The sequence below is a fragment of the Mizuhopecten yessoensis genome, unplaced genomic scaffold, assembly GCF_002113885.1.
Source record: "Mizuhopecten yessoensis strain PY_sf001 unplaced genomic scaffold, ASM211388v2 scaffold11139, whole genome shotgun sequence".
Taxonomy (NCBI): Eukaryota; Metazoa; Mollusca; class Bivalvia; order Pectinida; family Pectinidae; genus Mizuhopecten; species Mizuhopecten yessoensis.
In genome coordinates, this window is record NW_018408899.1 from 981930 (window position 1) to 1000432 (window position 18503).

Sequence of the window (18503 nt, forward strand, 5' to 3'; positions counted from 1 at the left end):
AAGTATCAACCAATTCCGTTAAAAGTTTATTATCAGAAATATGAGACTAATTTTGTTTAAACTTTTGATAAAACATTTTACAAAGTAAGCAAATTCTGTATGATTAATGTTGCTATAAATATTCAATTTTCTCTGGGATAACAATTATCTCAACGAAGATAAACATCATCACAAATAGTTTTAAATAGTCTGCAGAATTAAATCATAAATATATTACAATCTGAGAGATGTCCATATTATGAAAATTTGAGAGAAAAAAGATAAAAAAAATCTATTAGGGAGATGTTGATGAAGAGTAAATTCACAAACCTCAGTAAAATAATTAGTTGAATTACACACAAGGCTGTTAAGGTGTCCAAATATATGTATCCAAATTGACCCTCAGCCAAGACAGCAGGCAGGTTAATTAAACATCCAAAGTCAAACACACCACTGGAAAAGTTTCTATGTTTTCCAGTTTTATATGCTTTTTGATAACATTTAAAGATTAGTTGAGCACACTTAGCTACAGTATACATACATGTAGGTCTATAAATGTCAAATACAACAGACTTGGATTAAACTCCTGTTGTTACAACAGTTTCACAAGTTTCAGACATTATTAGGAAAATCCTTAGGATTAGTAATTGAATATGATCTAACTGTTCTGTCCTTTGGAGTTAATCCCAACAGTCCCTAATTCCCTTAACAATGATTTACAATATCCTCATGCTTGCCTCTCCTAATCCTGCCCCTGTGTCGACACCCAGGGAGCCAAACTCAGGGCTTACAACAAAAGGGGAGAGTTTGCCTGTTGGTTCTGCTATCAATGGTGTTAGGGTTGTATAAGATATTACATGATAAACAGTAACACAGACATTCAGATTCACACCCAGAGCTGTGAAATCTGTTAAATAAACAAAACATCAAATTGGAAAGTGAATACAGAAATGATCTGGATCAAAGAGAAGCTTGGAAACAAAACCAACAGATAGAATTTTAAAGATGGGTCACAATGTGTAATTGTAAGATGTCAAGTAAACAGTGTGAAGACAAAGAGGAAGAGTCAGGATCAAAGCTAAGCTCAGGCCTAAGTGTTAAAAATACCTACACAAATAGTCACATAAAGATCTAGGATTCATTCTTATCAAGATTATATCAAAAACAACAGTAACATCAAAGATTTAAAGCTTGCAAACAAATGTCAAAATTCTTCTTCCTTCATCCATCACTCTATGTACACATTTCATAAACATTACAGGTAAGTGATTAAAATATTACATTACCAGTAAATTCAATTCTCCTTGGACAAACCCTGATCTGGATCAAAGGAAAACTTGTTAGTATCCGTCTGGTAGCTAGAAGCTAGCCTCCTAGTGTAGAAGATGTAGAAATGAGATAATGCTTTTCATCTGTTCAAACAGGGACACACTGGGACGGTAAACGTTGAAGTCAGACTATGTCACGTCTTGCCCCAAGCTATTATAATCCTTACACACTTATTACGTATATACAGAAGTGTAAGTGTGCCTCTCTTTACCTGTGATGTCACAGGTGTAACCATCACACAGGTAAATCCACTCACCTTATACTACTGAGTTATTGTAAGTTTCTACTTTTGGTGAACATGGCATTACTCTAAAGTTATTATGTTTTTGTGAATACAAATGTACTGGGTTAATTACTGGTGTGTATACTGAGTTACTGTAAGTTACTTCATTTTTGTGGACACTGGGTTACTGTAAATTACTTCATCTTTGTGGACACTGGGTTACTGTAAATTACTACATTTTTGTGAATACTGGATATAAATGTAAGTTACTTCATTATTGTGAGCACATGGATTATTGAAAGGACTGTTTTGTGAAAATTTATTTTTGTGGTATATGCTATAAATCATCCCAACACTTGTTTAAATGTGAAGAAAAGTGCAAAGAAAACTATTTCATGACATATGAAAAAGTTTCAACCTAGATCTGCTGTCAAATTATTGTTTTTATGTAAAATTTGAATTAGTTTTTAAATGTCTTCATCTGTTCTTTAATGACTTTTTTTAGATATAAACATAATCCAACTTTATTTTATTAGCACAATTATCATGAAACATACATAATAAAGAGATTGAAATATGGTATCTTTGATCCGTGTCATTTCTGCGAGACATTAGGTGAAAATAAAGCCTTGTACAATGCTCTTGTCCAACAGTTAATGACCCAGTATGGACTTAACAACTGATATACATCAAAACATTTTTTTTTATTACTTCTAATAAATTGATAATTCTGAGAACTTGTTTTTCTACCTACAGAATAGCATGAGACTTCCCAGTAGTGCTGTCTAGTTAAATCATAGTCGGTCCGCGGTGATCCATCAAACACCAAAAACAGGATATAATACCTACTAATGGTGACCGCGACCTAATATACATACACTGACATTAATTAACAAGAAGAGGCTTGCTCCGAAAACAAATTAACTCAACTTGATGAATTGATTACCATACACTCATAGATCAGCTAAACAGGGTCATCTAATACAAATACATTACACCAACCGGAGAGACAAGGAAAGAGCTTGTTCATCCTCAAGTTTCAGATCTTACACTTAAAATAGTAGGGAGACAGGGAAAATGTTTGTTACCGGTTATCAAGTTTCATAGAGCAACAGAAAAGAGAAAGATTTAAAAAAAAAAATGATTGCTATCTATGAGTACAAGCTTTACATCAGAAAAAAACAAGGGATGAATTTGTTCGTTTGAAAGTTTCTGATTTAACCAATAAGATATTTATAAAGGTTGACTATAAGAAAGTCTTTCCCTCAATACGACTCCTTCAATCTGTTAGTGTTTTTAAATCATACTGAAGATATGTATAGCTACAATTTCTTAAAAGTAAATTAATATCATATCATAGTTTTGGAATAAGAAGTGAGTAAATTAATTAACCCCTTTTCTGTTTTTGTTGTTGACATGAACAAAAAATAGATTAGATATTTCTGCCTCCTGCCAATTTAAACATTTCAATTGTAATATTCTCTTACGTACATAAATCCACAAACCTTTTGATGTCATGAATTAGTTTGAATTAAATCACAATGACAGTATGCACAGGTATATTTCCACGTGTTACTATAGCTTCCATCAAAACACAATCCAAGAAGGAATTAGTGAGATTTGGAAATGTTTACACCGAGAAAGAAGATAAATTGTTTTCCATTCAGAGGATTTCGAAAGTAGAGTAAAAATAACTGTATATACATATAATCCCAGCACTAATACAGCAAAGGAAGTCACAAATCCCCAGCTATGTCGGACGAACACAAATATAGCTATAGACAAGTACAACAACGGGATGACGAAGTTTGGAAGTCAATAAGTAAATGCTGAGTAAGACTAGAATATCATCATGGCTGGTTTCCATGTAAGTGGTACATTACCAATAATTCATCAGCTGTAGAGGACAACTCACCTGCAGTATGAATAAGGCCAGTATACAGAGGCGTGGATAAAACTCTGTGTCGCTTATTAAATCCACAAATAGGTGTTCACAGTTTCATCACATCTACGCTCAACAATATACGCTTGCTGATAACAATCCTCTAAAGCATAAAATCCCATACACACTCTCACGAAAATAAATTTATATCGTTATACACAGAATAGAACTTAAATATTAATCCTCGCTTGTGTGTCGAGCAGTCATATCCTTAAATCCAGAAAGTAAATCAGTTTATCAGTGTGATTCCTCCAGCACTACTACACCTCACAGGTAAAGATTTCAAACCAAGAGTTCTTGTTGTTAAATGTACGTGTAATTGGCCATCATTTTCTGCTAGACAAACTTTGAATGCTTCAAACCTCTGAGACTGTATACATAAGGCTCACCTGACCGAATACCTGAACGTTTACCTGTCCGTTTACCTGTACTAATGTACATAACACCCTAACTGGCAGATCTATCGAGATTCAACAAGAAAGCATTAGGTAATTGGCCCAAAGGTAGGAACAGCAAACATATACTTTCCCAGCTATCGATTGTATGAAAACATTCCTTCCTCACAAAAAGTAGGAAACTAAGGTATGATTAAGTCCCAATATTTAGGTTTGGACAAATGATTGATTGGTCAAGGTATGGAACGGGGTACGACTGTCACCCAAATCCCCCCAAATACATAATACAAATCTTTATAAACTCGTAGTTTCCTGTGAGTCATCAAACAACATTGCTCGGTTTTTGTTTTGATTAAAAAACACTTGGAGACAAGAAAATGAAGCATGTAAGACCCTGAGGAAATGAATAATTTAAAGCAACAGTTTACTTACATTTGAAAGCCACATAGGCTTGAAATAATTGTGATGTCTTTACTCAGAGTTAATTACATCCATGTTTAGATCCAGTGAAATAGAACTGTTCATTTAAAACAAGACCTAGTTCTCCGGAGTTAAAAGCAATTTTCAAATATGCTTTCGTGTTGAAGTATGTAAATTATTTAGATGGTTTTACTAAGATATTGGGAACTTATTTATTGATTTTCTGTTAAAAAGACCCATGCAACACAAAAATGGCCTGGCAGTATCAGGTGTGTGTGACCAAGGAGCAGTAATTGGCTTGCGTAGTTGAGAGTGACCTAAATTATAACGGCCACCAACCTTGACAGGGTAAGGTCAGGGTCAGGATATGAGATTGACCACAATGTGTGCCAGTACAGGATACCTTAGAGGTGTATCAACCACAACTATATAACAAACCTGCACATAGGTTAAGGGGATATGCTACGTACCTGACACATAGGTTAAGGGGATATGCTATGTACCTGACACACGTTACCCATTTTGTATTATAAATAATCACCTTTAGTTTTTTTGTATATATTAATTCTAAATACTTGAATATATCGAAGAATTCATTGTTGAGATATATGTTACCTTACACATTTTGTATTAGTACCTTAATTGCCTTTAGTTTTTTAATTTGTATATGAAAAGCCTGAGTACATCAAGGTATGCATTTTGGAGAACTTTTTCAACATGTAATCATGCAATTATTAAACATATTATAATTCTTAAAAGATATGTTGTAAGACATTTCGTAATGAACTATTCCAAACTTTGAATTGGAAGAGCTCAAATGTGTCTTCAGGGGTGAATGAGTTAAAATCCCGATAAAATCCACAACCTCTGAAATATTAATATGAAAAGCTGCAATGGCCTCAGTGTTCTCCATAAAATTAAAATCTTTACATACATTGAGATACATCAGTCACAGTCATGATCGTCCAGAGAGAATATTCTGACCCATGAAGACCGTTAAACGTTACTGTGGTGAGAAAGCTTTTAGTTATATGTGGAATAATTCTGAAATATGTCTGCAATGGCAAGTGTTATCAGACCATCCCAGAGTATGTAAAACACATCTATATAGTGGTTTGACTATGCAAGTATAAGCTAAGAGTGTTGTTGTGCAGAGCCAAACACATTATATCCAGGACAAATCAACATGAATTGCCAAGCTTACACAGAGAAGTCAGCTTGGGTCATTTTTGCTTAAAACACCACCATTAGAAAGCGATAACAACACCTCTACAAACCTACCAGGGATTGAGCATCGGAGTGAGGGCTAAATCATATCAAGCACTGGACCAAACATCCAATATTCATACTAACTCATTCCCCTACATATTTAAACTGGACTTGCCCAGTCATTGATTTGGTAAGGTTCAAATGTGACTTTAGGGGTGAATGGGTTAAGGCCTTTACAAAAGGTAACATTTTGCCATAATAGCCTTTATGCTTACTCAACATAAGTAGTCAAGCATACAACTTTTCCCATCAAAAAAGTCACTAAATTTCTATCAATAAATACAAGTCTGAAAATGCTGTCATTGGATGAGGCAGACATTTCATACATTTTCAAACTGTTCCTTTCTATTAACCCTTTCACCCCTATGTAACTTTAGTAGACTCTATCAGGCATTTATGTGGATGAGTCCATTATGGTCTACAGTGGTGAAAGGGTTGAAGGTGAAGAATAAAGTAACTGTTCTCTTCCATTACAAGTTACAAATTACTTCATCCCTTTAAAAGGAAACAGCACTTAATTGTTCTCTCCTATTCAAATTGAACAGCAGTTATTCTCTTCCATCAAAGAGGAGGAATTATTCTCTCCCATGAAAAGTGAATAACATTTTTCTCTCTAATAGGATTAATATACTCCCTTCTTTTAAATGAATAGCAATAATTCCCTCTCTTATTGCAGGGAAACAACTTTTTTTATTTACATCTTAAAGATTCCTTCCCACTTTATCAAATACTGAAGAATTAAAAAATCGTACGATGCTTAAGAACTCATTGGCATTGTTGCATTGAAAACCTGGTGTAAAGATATTGAATTCGAAACCATTAACATGAAATAGGTAGTAAGTTACCAGAGCATGTAAACATCAGGTTGTTGATGATACAATTGTAACAGGAGGAAGAGAAATGGCGGACAGAGTGAGGTTCAAACTCTGGACCTTCCGAACTCTAGACGGATGCTTGTACCAATTGAGCTACCTAGTCGCCAATTATTGACCCAGTCCAGTTCCGCCACACAATCTTTGTCGACCATGCCTGAAACACTACACAAGCCTAATGTATACTTTCTTGTTTTCACGATCAAACTATTTTGAAACAGACGTAAACAATTTTCAGAACAATACATATACATCATGCACTTTACTAAAAAAATAATAATATTGTTATGTTACGGGTTCTTTAACATAATATTAAACTGTCAAAACAAGCTGTTATAAACCACAGGCACATGCAGGTGATACATGTCTACCTGTGTTACAGTGATGTAACAGACACGACAGTCGAGGCTTCTCCAGTGTGCTTGGTTTAATTACCGCCTCGCTGAATACCTCGGGGACATGGAACAGTTAACCGTTGTGGTTTATATAATATTACCTGACAGGCTGTCTAACAAATTGAAGACAACTATCACTTTTAACACACACGTTCACCTTGGATGTACTCATTTATCTCAAGTCCCATGTAGGATGGCCTTGAAATTTGTCAGGCGGGAGAATTACATCGCAGTCAACCAAGCCCTCTGGGATACCAAGAAAACAGATTAACGAAAACTATCAACATTAATAGAGAAACAGATAAATAATTATTACGACTTGAAAATGAAAAGACAAACAACAAATGACAAGAGAATTCGAGAGCTGATCTGTTAACATCACAAACCTTCATATCTGCGCAGTTTAGCGAGGTCACAGGAAATAACATGACACAAATGTATACTGAGTAATGCATGACTGCACACTCTAATTAGAAAAAAAATAGGTTTCTGAATTTCCATATTTTGTCAGAATCCTTTTCAGCTTTTGACGTTACACCCTAACTTCTGAGCCATTGACTTTGCCAATCTCAATCCTGCTGTGGGTTATTACACAACGTATTCTAGAATCATACTAAGAATATTATTTGAAATGAAGGACATTGAACAAATAAAGATTCAGACAGAAAGAACATAATAAACCAAGTCAAGAAAAACAAATAAAACATTCTTTTCTCGATCATCACAATATAAGATATCTTTCAACTGAATGATAACTGCAGTTTCATTTGCCATCTTGTACACAACCAACATTGTTCAAAGTCCTTTTTTCATGTTTATTTAAAAATTAGTTCTTTATACATCTCCTTGATATAGAGTCACATACCAAAGGGAATATAATGATAGACAAATGGTAGCGGTAAAGGTTTCAATGACGTTCAAAACCAAATAGAAATGACTTGGTAAATATAATGTAATAGATTTAACAGACAAACCCTATAACGTCAGTCATCACCCAGTCCTGTCTCTCACCCTCTCAATTAACATAAACATACAGATTGTAGATATCAATCAAACTTGTATTCTTCTGATTGAAAAGAACAAAAACAGTATTCATGGCAAATCAAACAAGTAAAAATGATTTATGAATTGATAATCTATACAATATATAAAACAGATGTATCGACTGTCAAATAAAGATAATAAAAATCCATTAGAGTCGATGGCAGCCTTGGTCTTGATCCAGTGTGTGTGTCGTTGTGGTGGTAGTGTACGGGTATTCTGACATCGTATATCTGCCAGTTGGTCAATAACGTCTACCTGTTACTCGCTACCTGTAGTAACCTTTACAGAACATTACGTGTGAAATGCTGTACTGGTCATTAGTGGTGTAACCTGTAATAATGGTATCGTATACAATCCTTGATTGTCAATTACTATCATAGATATAGGGAACAAATAGATTTACTGATTTTTTTTCTAAGTCATTTTTCTATACATATCACGTTGATCAATTTTGTTATATCAATTTATATGTTCCACATCGCTCCAACACACTTATCTCCTACAGAGTGCTTCCACACACAGCCTCTGTAGAGTGGACACACACACAACCTCAGTAGACTGGACACACACACAGCCTCTGTAGAGTGGACACACACACAACCCCAGTAGACTGGACAAACACACAACCTCCATAGCCTGGAAACACACACAACCTCAGAAGACTGTATACACACAACCTAAGTAGATTGTATACACACAACCTCAGTAGACTGTATACACACACACAACCTCAGAAGACTGTATACACACAGCCTAAGTAGATTGTATACACACAACCTCAGTAGACTGTATACACACACACAATCGCAGTAGACTGTATACACACAACCTCGGTAGACTGTATCCACACAACCTCAGTAGACTGTATACACACACACCCTCCATAGACCGGATATACACAGCCTCAGTAAATTGTATACACACACACAACCTCAGTAGACTGTATACACACACACACCCTCAGTAGACTGTATACACACAACCTCAGTAGATTGTATACACACACACAACCTCAGTAGACTGTATACACACAACCCCAGTAGACTGTATACACACACACAACCTCAGTAGACTGTATACACACAACCTCAGTAGACTGTATACACACACACCCTCCATAGACCGGATATACACAACCTCAGTAAATTGTATACACACACACAACCTCAGTAGACTGTATACACACAACCTCAGTAGAATGTATACACACAACCTCAGTAGATTGTATACACTCACACCCTCCATAGACTGGATATACACAACCTCAGTAGACTGTATACACACAACCTCAGTAGACTGTATACACACACACCCTCCATAGACCGGATATACACAACCTCAGTAAATTGTATACACACACACAACCTCAGTAGACTGTATACACACAACCTCAGTAGATTGTATACACACACACACAACCTCAGTAGACTGTATACACACACCCTCCATAGACTGGATACACACACACAACCTCAGTAGATTGTATACACACAACCTCAGTAGATTGTATACACACACACAACCTCAGTAGATTGTATACACACACACCCTCCATAGACTGGATATACACAACCTCAGTAGACTGTATACACACACACAACCTCAGTAGATTGTATACACACACACAACCTCAGTAGACTATATACACACAACCTCATTAGATTGTATACACACACACAACCTCAGTAGACTGTATACACACACCCTCCATAGACTTGATATACACACAACCTCCATAGACTGGACACACCCACCTCCAGTAAACTGTATGCATACTCGCTCTCAATTCGAGTGAACTCACAAGGTATGTTCCTTGAGTAGACATACACAACCTCCCAGACTGGACATTGATATAACCTCCCCAGACTGGACACACAACCTCCCCAGACTGGACATTGATACAACCTCCCCAGACTGGACACACAAAATCCCTCAGACAAACTCCGAGTCTCTAACAGAGTTGTTAACCCAAGCCTGCATCAATACATCTCTATGTTTATGGTTTTAAAACAACAAAAACTTATTTAAAAGAACTGAACCCTTAAGTCATGCACATAGACAATAACATTCATTCACAGAAAAAACCTGGAAACAAAAAGGTTGTTTTAACTTTTACAGTACCTGTTTGTGTTTCCCTTTGCAATAACACTACCTGTTGGAAGTGTATGCAATTCCAAGGAGATCAAAGGCATAATCACAAAGTTACAGGTAGCAATTTGTCATACCTTGTTAAAATCAGACAGGTGGAAAATTGATGGGCAGGTTTTTAAACTAATTAAGTTTAATTTCCTCTGACAGTGTGTGCTCAAGTGCTGTGCAGTACGTATGCCATTTCACGTACAAGGTGGGGTTAAAAAGCACACTATTAAATCTCAAGAACCCTTAATTAGAAAGCTAAGCTCTCATTGTCTTTTTCTTCATGTCACAGAAAATAACATTCAGAATATAAATTCATCAATATGTGATGGGAAGAATTCCCATAAATTTATGTATAACGATTCATCCCCATCAGATTTTGATTAGTGAATACATTAACCCTATTTATGTATCAAAACAAGCAAAATATTTTGAAGGTGGTTTAAATTATTTTACAGTTATTCCTTTATCTAACCTGCTTGGGACCTCACTTTTAAAATTGCTGGCACGATCACTGTCAATGTTACAGAAACATGCACGCACAAGAGAAAGATAGTCGCAGCATGGTGTAAAGATCTAATACTGTAACCCTATAACTAGAACGAAATGTTTTGTAATCAGTTTACCACTAGGGTGTATTTTGATTGCGACTGATACAATGAGTGTTCTAATATCATGAAGTACGAGACTCGAGGAAGACAGACCCAACACGTTTGTACTGGAGACAGGACATGAACAGTTATTTCCCTGTTAAATTGATGTTACTTCCTCTAATTAATACAAAGACAGACAAAGAAAGGTTGCAGGCCTTTTTAGGGAGTAAAGTGGGACATTTTAAGTTCATTTTCAGTAATGAAAGAAAGGTATAAACATAACTTGTATATGATTAGCCAGTGGATGAGCTCCCTGCTTTGCAGTGACATTTGGTCCAGGTATAGAACCCCTGTGGTAGGATTTTTGGCGAAATAGATTATTAAAGTACATAAAATTAAATTGTGTTTAACACTTTACATGTAGTTAATAAGCCAAAATAAAATGAAACACTTCCTTGTTAGGTTGGAATGATATAAAACACAGAATGCTGATATACTCTCTATCGAAGAGTAGACTTTTCAGTGCCAATGAAAATAAAATTTTACTTACAAGTTCATAATGATATTATATATTTTACTCCTAAAAGATATGATATATTTTACCGAACATTTTAATTTGGGATAGTTTCATGGCCAACAGACTGTGAGGTTGTATTTGACATCAACTCTGAATATCAAATCAAAAGTGTCATCCTTATATTTTCAGTTTTATATCCTTTTTTCTCTATTGCTTTTTCATAAAGAAAAGCAAAAATACAATCAATGGAAAGTGACTTTATGTAAAGGTACTATGATCAATGGAAAGTGACTTTATGTAAAGATACTCCAATGTCAATGGGGGTGACTTTATGTAAAGATACTATGATCAATGGGGAGTGGCTTTATGTAAAGGTACTATGATTAATGGGGGTGACTTTATGTAAAGATACTATGATCAATGGGAAGTGACTTTATGTAAAGGTACTATGATCAATGGGAAGTGACTTTATGTAAAGGTTCTATGATCAATGGGGGGTGACTTTATGTAAAGGTACTAGTATCAATGGGAAGTGACTTTATGTAAAGATACTATGATCAATGGGGGTGACTTTATGTCAAGTTATTATGATCAATGGGAAGTGACTTTATGTAAAGGTACTATGATCAATGGGGAGTGACTTTATGTAAAGGTACTATGATTAATGGGGAGTGACTTTATGTAAAGGTACTAGTATCAATGGGAAGTGACTTTATGTAAAGATACTATGATCAATGGGGGTGACTTTATGTCAAGTTATTATGATCAATGGGGGTGACTTTATGTAAAGATACTATGATCAATGGGGAGTGACTTTATGTAAAGGTACTATGATCAATATGATCAATAGGCAATGATGCCTAATGTCCCTGAATTCAAAACCAATCTTAAATGTTAAAGAGACACTAATGATGTTTCTGATTCCAATAATCGAGGTTGCTAACTGGCAGAGATCACGATACTTTGGTGAAGAATGTTTCTCACCTGTCTCGGCTCAGACCTGTATCAGTAGCCCTGATCTCCTATCCTATACCTGTCACAGGCAGAGTGGATCAATCGCACGGATACCTTCCAATGATGTTCATTAATCATATTCATACATATCGTTGATTAAAGTGGTTGCTGTGGCAACAAATTACCCGGGTATCATAAGTTTATCTACTGGTGACAGATAGAATTACCTTTAATCCAGCTTACAGCACAAATCAAGCCAACTTATACACCACCGCTAACGAACCAGTGTCCATTGCAATTAACATCAGTCATTTATAACATCACAGGTAAATTATATAAATCCAAGTAAGATGCAATGATTCCGATAACGAACACTGAAGAGTTCCGACCAACAAACAAACTGGGACGCTGGTACATACATACAGCCACACTATCAACTACAGATACTGGAGATTACATCTTTTGGTAGACCGCGAAAGCAACAGCCTCGTGGAATCAATACGAGAGTATAACAGACAACGTTTTCACTGGGGGGAATCTCTGGCGCTCACTCTGCTATTTACCTGGCGATTGTTAAATTTACAAACATCTGAAAAACATTCTCTACTGTTGGTTCTTGGGTCATAGGACTTGTTATACTGTATACAGAAGTAAAAGCCCCTTAGCCTTTTAAGTATACAGACGTCTGTGGGCGAGTCGGCTGTAGATCATGTCTGCAGGGTGTACACCATAACATCATGTTAGATCACTTTTGTTATCTGTCTGGGACACTTCTCTAAAAGTATGGTCAGATTCCCAAGCTGGATCGCATAATTCATTTTTTTTTTTAAATCTCCAAAGGCTTGACCAAAATAATTTATTCAAACAAATTTCCTTGTATATAAATAGATATCAAAGTATATATTTTCTTTTGGTTACCTTTCTATGTTAATATCCTATATGTTCAAAATCTGTGAGGTTGTACAGTAGTTGTCTCAGCGTGTCACAGAGGCTTAAACATCACTGTTCGCTGACACTGCCAATATTGTAAGTACATGATGATGTTAAAACCCCGACTGATATGTACACATACCGTACCTAATATCTCCCCATCACATTCTTATCCTAATTGAATATAGTGCCCCAAGTGTTTTACAAGGCTTTACATACTAGTAATGAAATTTGATATAGAGTAACGCTCTTGATAAATGTTATGAGCAACTCTATCATATATTCATAAAATCCATTTTTGTTCTATGTCCATTACTATATTAAGTATTTACAGGTTAACATGGCCGGGTCCAAACAATTTAATAGATCAGCCGGTAATTGCTTTATTTTAAATGTCATCTACCAAATACATCCACTGTTTATATGCAGTAGAAACAAAATGTATAGGATTCGTGCATAACTATAAAATTATTCACAATTTATGTGAATTTTGTGTCTTTGTCGATATTTTGCATGTAAGGAACTCAGAAACTCTTGTTCAAAAGGCCTTGAGCTTCCACAACGTACAGGGAGGAAATGCACAGAAGCATATAAACTAACATTAAACATCAGACACAATTGTCTGAAAAGCATTCATTACACGTGTTCTACACTCCAGTACATCAAATTTGTCTCATAATTAGCTGGAGAAATCTTCAGGCAGAACAATATATTAGTCCTCACAGAGAAAGTGTCATCATATCAACTCCATCACTCATGCATGTATACCCTTTGAACTGTACAATAAATATTAACAGATTATCCTGAAATCAAAAAACTTTTACAAAATAAATTTTAACATTCCATAAAATCAGACTGCAACTTTCGCTGGTTTCTTTAAATAAAATTAAGTTTCTTGATAGCTTTATGAAATTTTCAAATTACAGTCAAAAAGTAACCAAATAATTGTGAAAAATAAATAAGATCTTACTTTCACTTTTAAGTCCAGGATATTGTTTGTACTTGCAATGTTGTTTTTTACTGACAGCTCCACGTAAGTTAATCCCCACTAAAAGTCTGACTCACAATGACCAGTGTCCAGTGGACTAATCCCTGACCGTGTGTAGGTACTTAAGGTGGCACACTTCTTCCACTTAACACCCTAGGTGTGACCCGGTCAGTCAGGGGTGGGATGAAGGTGTGATGCGAGGGACTCAAACCATCAGTTAGGGGATCAGAGTCCAAGCTGTCACACACTGACCTGTGGTCTGAGCGGTCTGATAATGAGTGCCAATCACTCTTCTTTATCCAAGAATGACCACTGTGATTCTAAAATACCACTGCAGAGTTGAAAGTCCTGTAATAATCCCTCACAACTGACCACTGCTTTTCTTCTTCTCTGGACTATTACCATTTAATATCAAAACAAATGTTTTGAGAACCCGCTAGCGACACAGCCTGCTGTGAAAATAATTGGCGAAATTGGTCAGTTTCTGAAGTCCTTTTCACACAGCCCACTGCAGGTTGCCACCACAACTCTCAATGGTCAAACAAGATTAGAGGGTCCTGAATACCATAATAGGTGTAGATAAAGCACCACTATAAACTCATCACTGACACACTGGTCACTAATGCTACTGACCACTCACCTTTTCATTTCATGTCCGAAATCAGTGGGATATGTCTGGACAGACTATAGTGACCAATAGGTGAGTGAACCACAGTGGCCAAAATACAGGTAACTGTACCTTGTGAAGCCCACAGGTACTACATGTATATGAATGGCCAGGGTGAGTGACCCTCAGAGATCAAACACACGTAAAGGGATCAGGCCAACCTCCGCCATGTTATGAATCACACAGCCGTGGTCAGACAATAGCTGACCATTGACTATTCCCGGGGGGCCAATTTTTCCGCCAATAGGTCTGCATAATGACTGCCAATGTAATGATGATCAGGGTAGCTTGACCGCTAAATCAATAAACAGGTACAGGTATTAGTACAGGTGTATGATAAATAGACATGTTGGTCAAAAAGCTGGTCAGTGAACACTTCCGCTAGTTGGCCAAAAGGATCGAGTGACCACCCACCTACACCTGTCCAATGGTCAAGCGATAAAAACTAAAACTAGCCAAATTAATCGCAACACGTTAACTTTTCTTGTCAGTTTACAAGTTTGACACAAAATAGCTAGATGTCAGATGGTCAGTTCAGAAAGATGTACATTTACCAAATGCCTCCATACATAGCTGTGTCACATATAGGGATGCCAGATGGCACTACTTAACACCTGGTGAATGGTACCTGTACCAAGGTATCACCGGTGAATTCAGTGGAATCTACGATTATCAGATACAAAATCCCGGATAAAGCTTCCAAACCTTTATGTAATCCAACAACATACTGATGGTTAGCTACAGGATTTCTTGGGGTTAAATAAGCAGAGGGTAGAATTTCCCTATCTTACACCCCTGAGCATGAAAGAATATTTTCTCTCTCATTCCAGCTACCAGAATAAGCTCAGAAACCATGAAAATGTGTTTTGGACTGGCTATCATTTTGAAAATATCAACTATGCTTCTGAACTTTTTTGACGAAACCAAATCTGTCAGTGAGATTTGGCATACCCATACTACATATTTACAAACCGAGTGTGCACAGGCAAAATCATCTCATCTTTCTAACTTGTGTGGTCAATATATTTCATCATGTCACCTTTTCCACATTGCGGCATTAGACTTTTCCAAATTTGTGACGTCACATCATTGTTGAGACATTGTGACGTCATTGGACAGCTCTATCTTACACACACGGAAATGAGAGAAAACCCAATACACTCCCTTTTCAGTACATTTTTTCTTTTTTGAAATTTCACTGAAATCACCTTAAAATCTCTCAATCCACTGGGGTGCCATCACCTTCATTTGACTATTCCAATTCCATCAAAGAGCAAATTCAAATAGCATACATTACTCAGCACATTGAGAGTATTACTGATATATGCCTCCAACACATACAGGGCCTCACATAAAAATGTTGAGGTATTCTGAAGCCAGGTGGCATATAGGACAAGTAATTATCCTAATAGGAAGCTCCTGTGAAATCCTCAAATCCTATTGATTGTATGAATTGTATACAGGGAACTTTCGCCCTTTGCCGATAAAATCAATATCCGCTAAGATTTGATTTTGCCCCTCACTTTTAAACACTATTTGTATATGTATGTGTGTTAGCTTGTTTACGAATATTCGCTGAAATAATACATTCGCACTCATTGTGGAATATGTGGAATATATAGGGTGAAAAAAGTGAAAATGTTGACGCCCGATAATTTCCTGGGATTTAGAGTGGCTTATTCTAACTAAATAAATAAAAACTGTTACCTGCCACTTTCTTCAAAAACTTCTGGACATGCTAGTTAATCGAAGATGACAGTTATTTGTGAGAAAAGTATTTTTTGAATTGTTTTTGCAGACAACTCAAAATAAGTAATGTACCAGATACAGAGGTTAGCATACATTATTTCCAGAACCACTTATCAAATAATAAAGGGACCTCTTTATAGTGAAAACATTGACCAACCTGTACATACAACTTTGATAAACATTGTTCCATGTCATCTGTTCTACCTGTACATACAACTTTGATAAACATTGTTCCGTGTCATCTGTTCTGCATACTGTATACAAGTATCAAATGAATCCAGGTCCAACAGTTGGCATATAATCAATGTAAAATCAATTCACTGCCACATACATGTCAGTAAAACACTTTCATCTTCAATGTCATTGTCAAGTAAGTACACAAAAACTGTCTGTGAAACACGGACAATGGGCCTGTGGTCAGTATCATCCCTATCTCATTACCTTATTGATAGTCACCTGTGTTTGACCGCAGTCAGCCTCAGACGTCTCTGTTACCCTCTACCTGTGTCACCTGTCCAAGTCCTCCTGTCAAGTCCAGGTGTAAATTACAGGTGATCTTTACATCATTCTCAAACTTTATACTGATAAAATGGGATCATCTCTATGAGGACATTGCATGGTAGGAATCTTCACAAAAAAGTTCCTGAAAACCTTTTTTATGCAATGCACTCTAGAAGTAAACTGAAGACATTTGGTCAATTGTCATACTTGTAGATTTAAAAGTATCCAACTCCGGAGTGTGTCAGCAGGTATATAAAAAGCCTAAATCAAATTGCACTAGGCTGGCAACAGCTTTAAATAAAGTTGACATCTAATTTTTTTGTCAAGCCGGCACGATACATCAGAAAATTAGTATACACAAGAATGTTGTAGCTAGCTCATCTCAATAACAAAAATGAAAAGGACATTTGTGAACAAAAAATTGTGTCTCCTCCTACCATGACAATTTTTGCTTTGACCATTGACCTACCGATGAAGGTCACAGTGACCTAAATATAGTGCAATGCACACCTTCTGTGGTTGATGCAGGTGTCCTTCAAGTTTCATCAAAACACCCTCAATGCTTTGAAATTTAAAGCCAAGACAAGATTTCACTGAAAACTTTGCACTAATTGGACTTTTGACTTAAAGGTGAATGTCAATGTGACCTGATTAGAATGTATTGTGCATCTAATTTAGCTGATGCATGTATACTTCAGGTTTCAAATTCATCTATAAAATTAAGTCCAGGAGTTAAGACCTGGACAAGAAGTCAATGGAAAGTTTGCTTTATTTGACCTTTGACCTTGAGGTCAAGGTCTTATTAACTTATAACATAGCGATGAACTACTACAGTTGGTGACACATGTATGTTTTATTTATAGGCTTCATAAAGATGTTTTTCACAGATTAAAAGTTATGGCATGGAAAGGATTTTTTAAAAATATTTGCTAATTTGATATTTGACCTTGAGGTGAAGTTGACAGTGACCTAATTGCAGTGCATTGCACACTTTCTTGGGGATGAGGCTGGTATGCTTCATGGTTTAAATATTATATCCTGGACAAGGTTATATTAGAAAAAGCAAGAACAAGAAGATTGTGAACCAGTAATAAAACAACATGCATGTCTCACTTCATTTAAAGAAGAAACAAAAATATAGCTGTATCGTGATATTTTTTATTTAGCTGGTAGTCATTAAAATTTTGTGAATTATTGCACAGTCTAACAGATATGATGATAAACATAAAACAAGCTATTATTAGCTGTGGTAATTGGTTAAAATTTCGTAGTCAATGATCGGTTCTATAACAAGAGGCCCATGGGCCTTAACGGTCACCTGATATATTTATACAGATAGTTGATTTTGTTTTCAACATGAACAGAAATATTATTCAAAGTGACAAAAAACAATAAAACCACCTTACTCAATATCTAGCATACAGATTTCAGACTAAAAAGGATTTGAAACTAGCACCTACAGCCCTTGGTGGTAGGGCTGGCTCAAAATTTTCAAAGTATCAAACTGTCAATTCAAGGTTATAATTCCAATCAAGTTATTAACATGTAATATTCAAAGTATCATTTGTCATTATAAACCATAATAAATTTTGCCCCCCCC

At 36.0% G+C, this 18503-nt stretch overlaps 1 protein-coding gene across 15 annotated transcripts in view; it reads right to left on the reverse strand.

Moving 5' to 3' along the window:
- LOC110466654 overlaps window positions 1–18503 on the reverse strand; it is a 103554-nt gene that overhangs the window by 17944 nt on the left and 67107 nt on the right. For 2 of the 15 annotated variants that reach the window (XM_021523300.1, XM_021523296.1), the window contains exon 1: window positions 3447–3856. The exons of 4 other annotated variants lie outside the window; for them this stretch is intronic. The gene's annotated coding sequence lies outside the window, so the exon portion shown is untranslated. 9 more of the 15 variants (XM_021523301.1, XM_021523299.1, XM_021523302.1 and 6 more) reach the window with 8 other exon arrangements.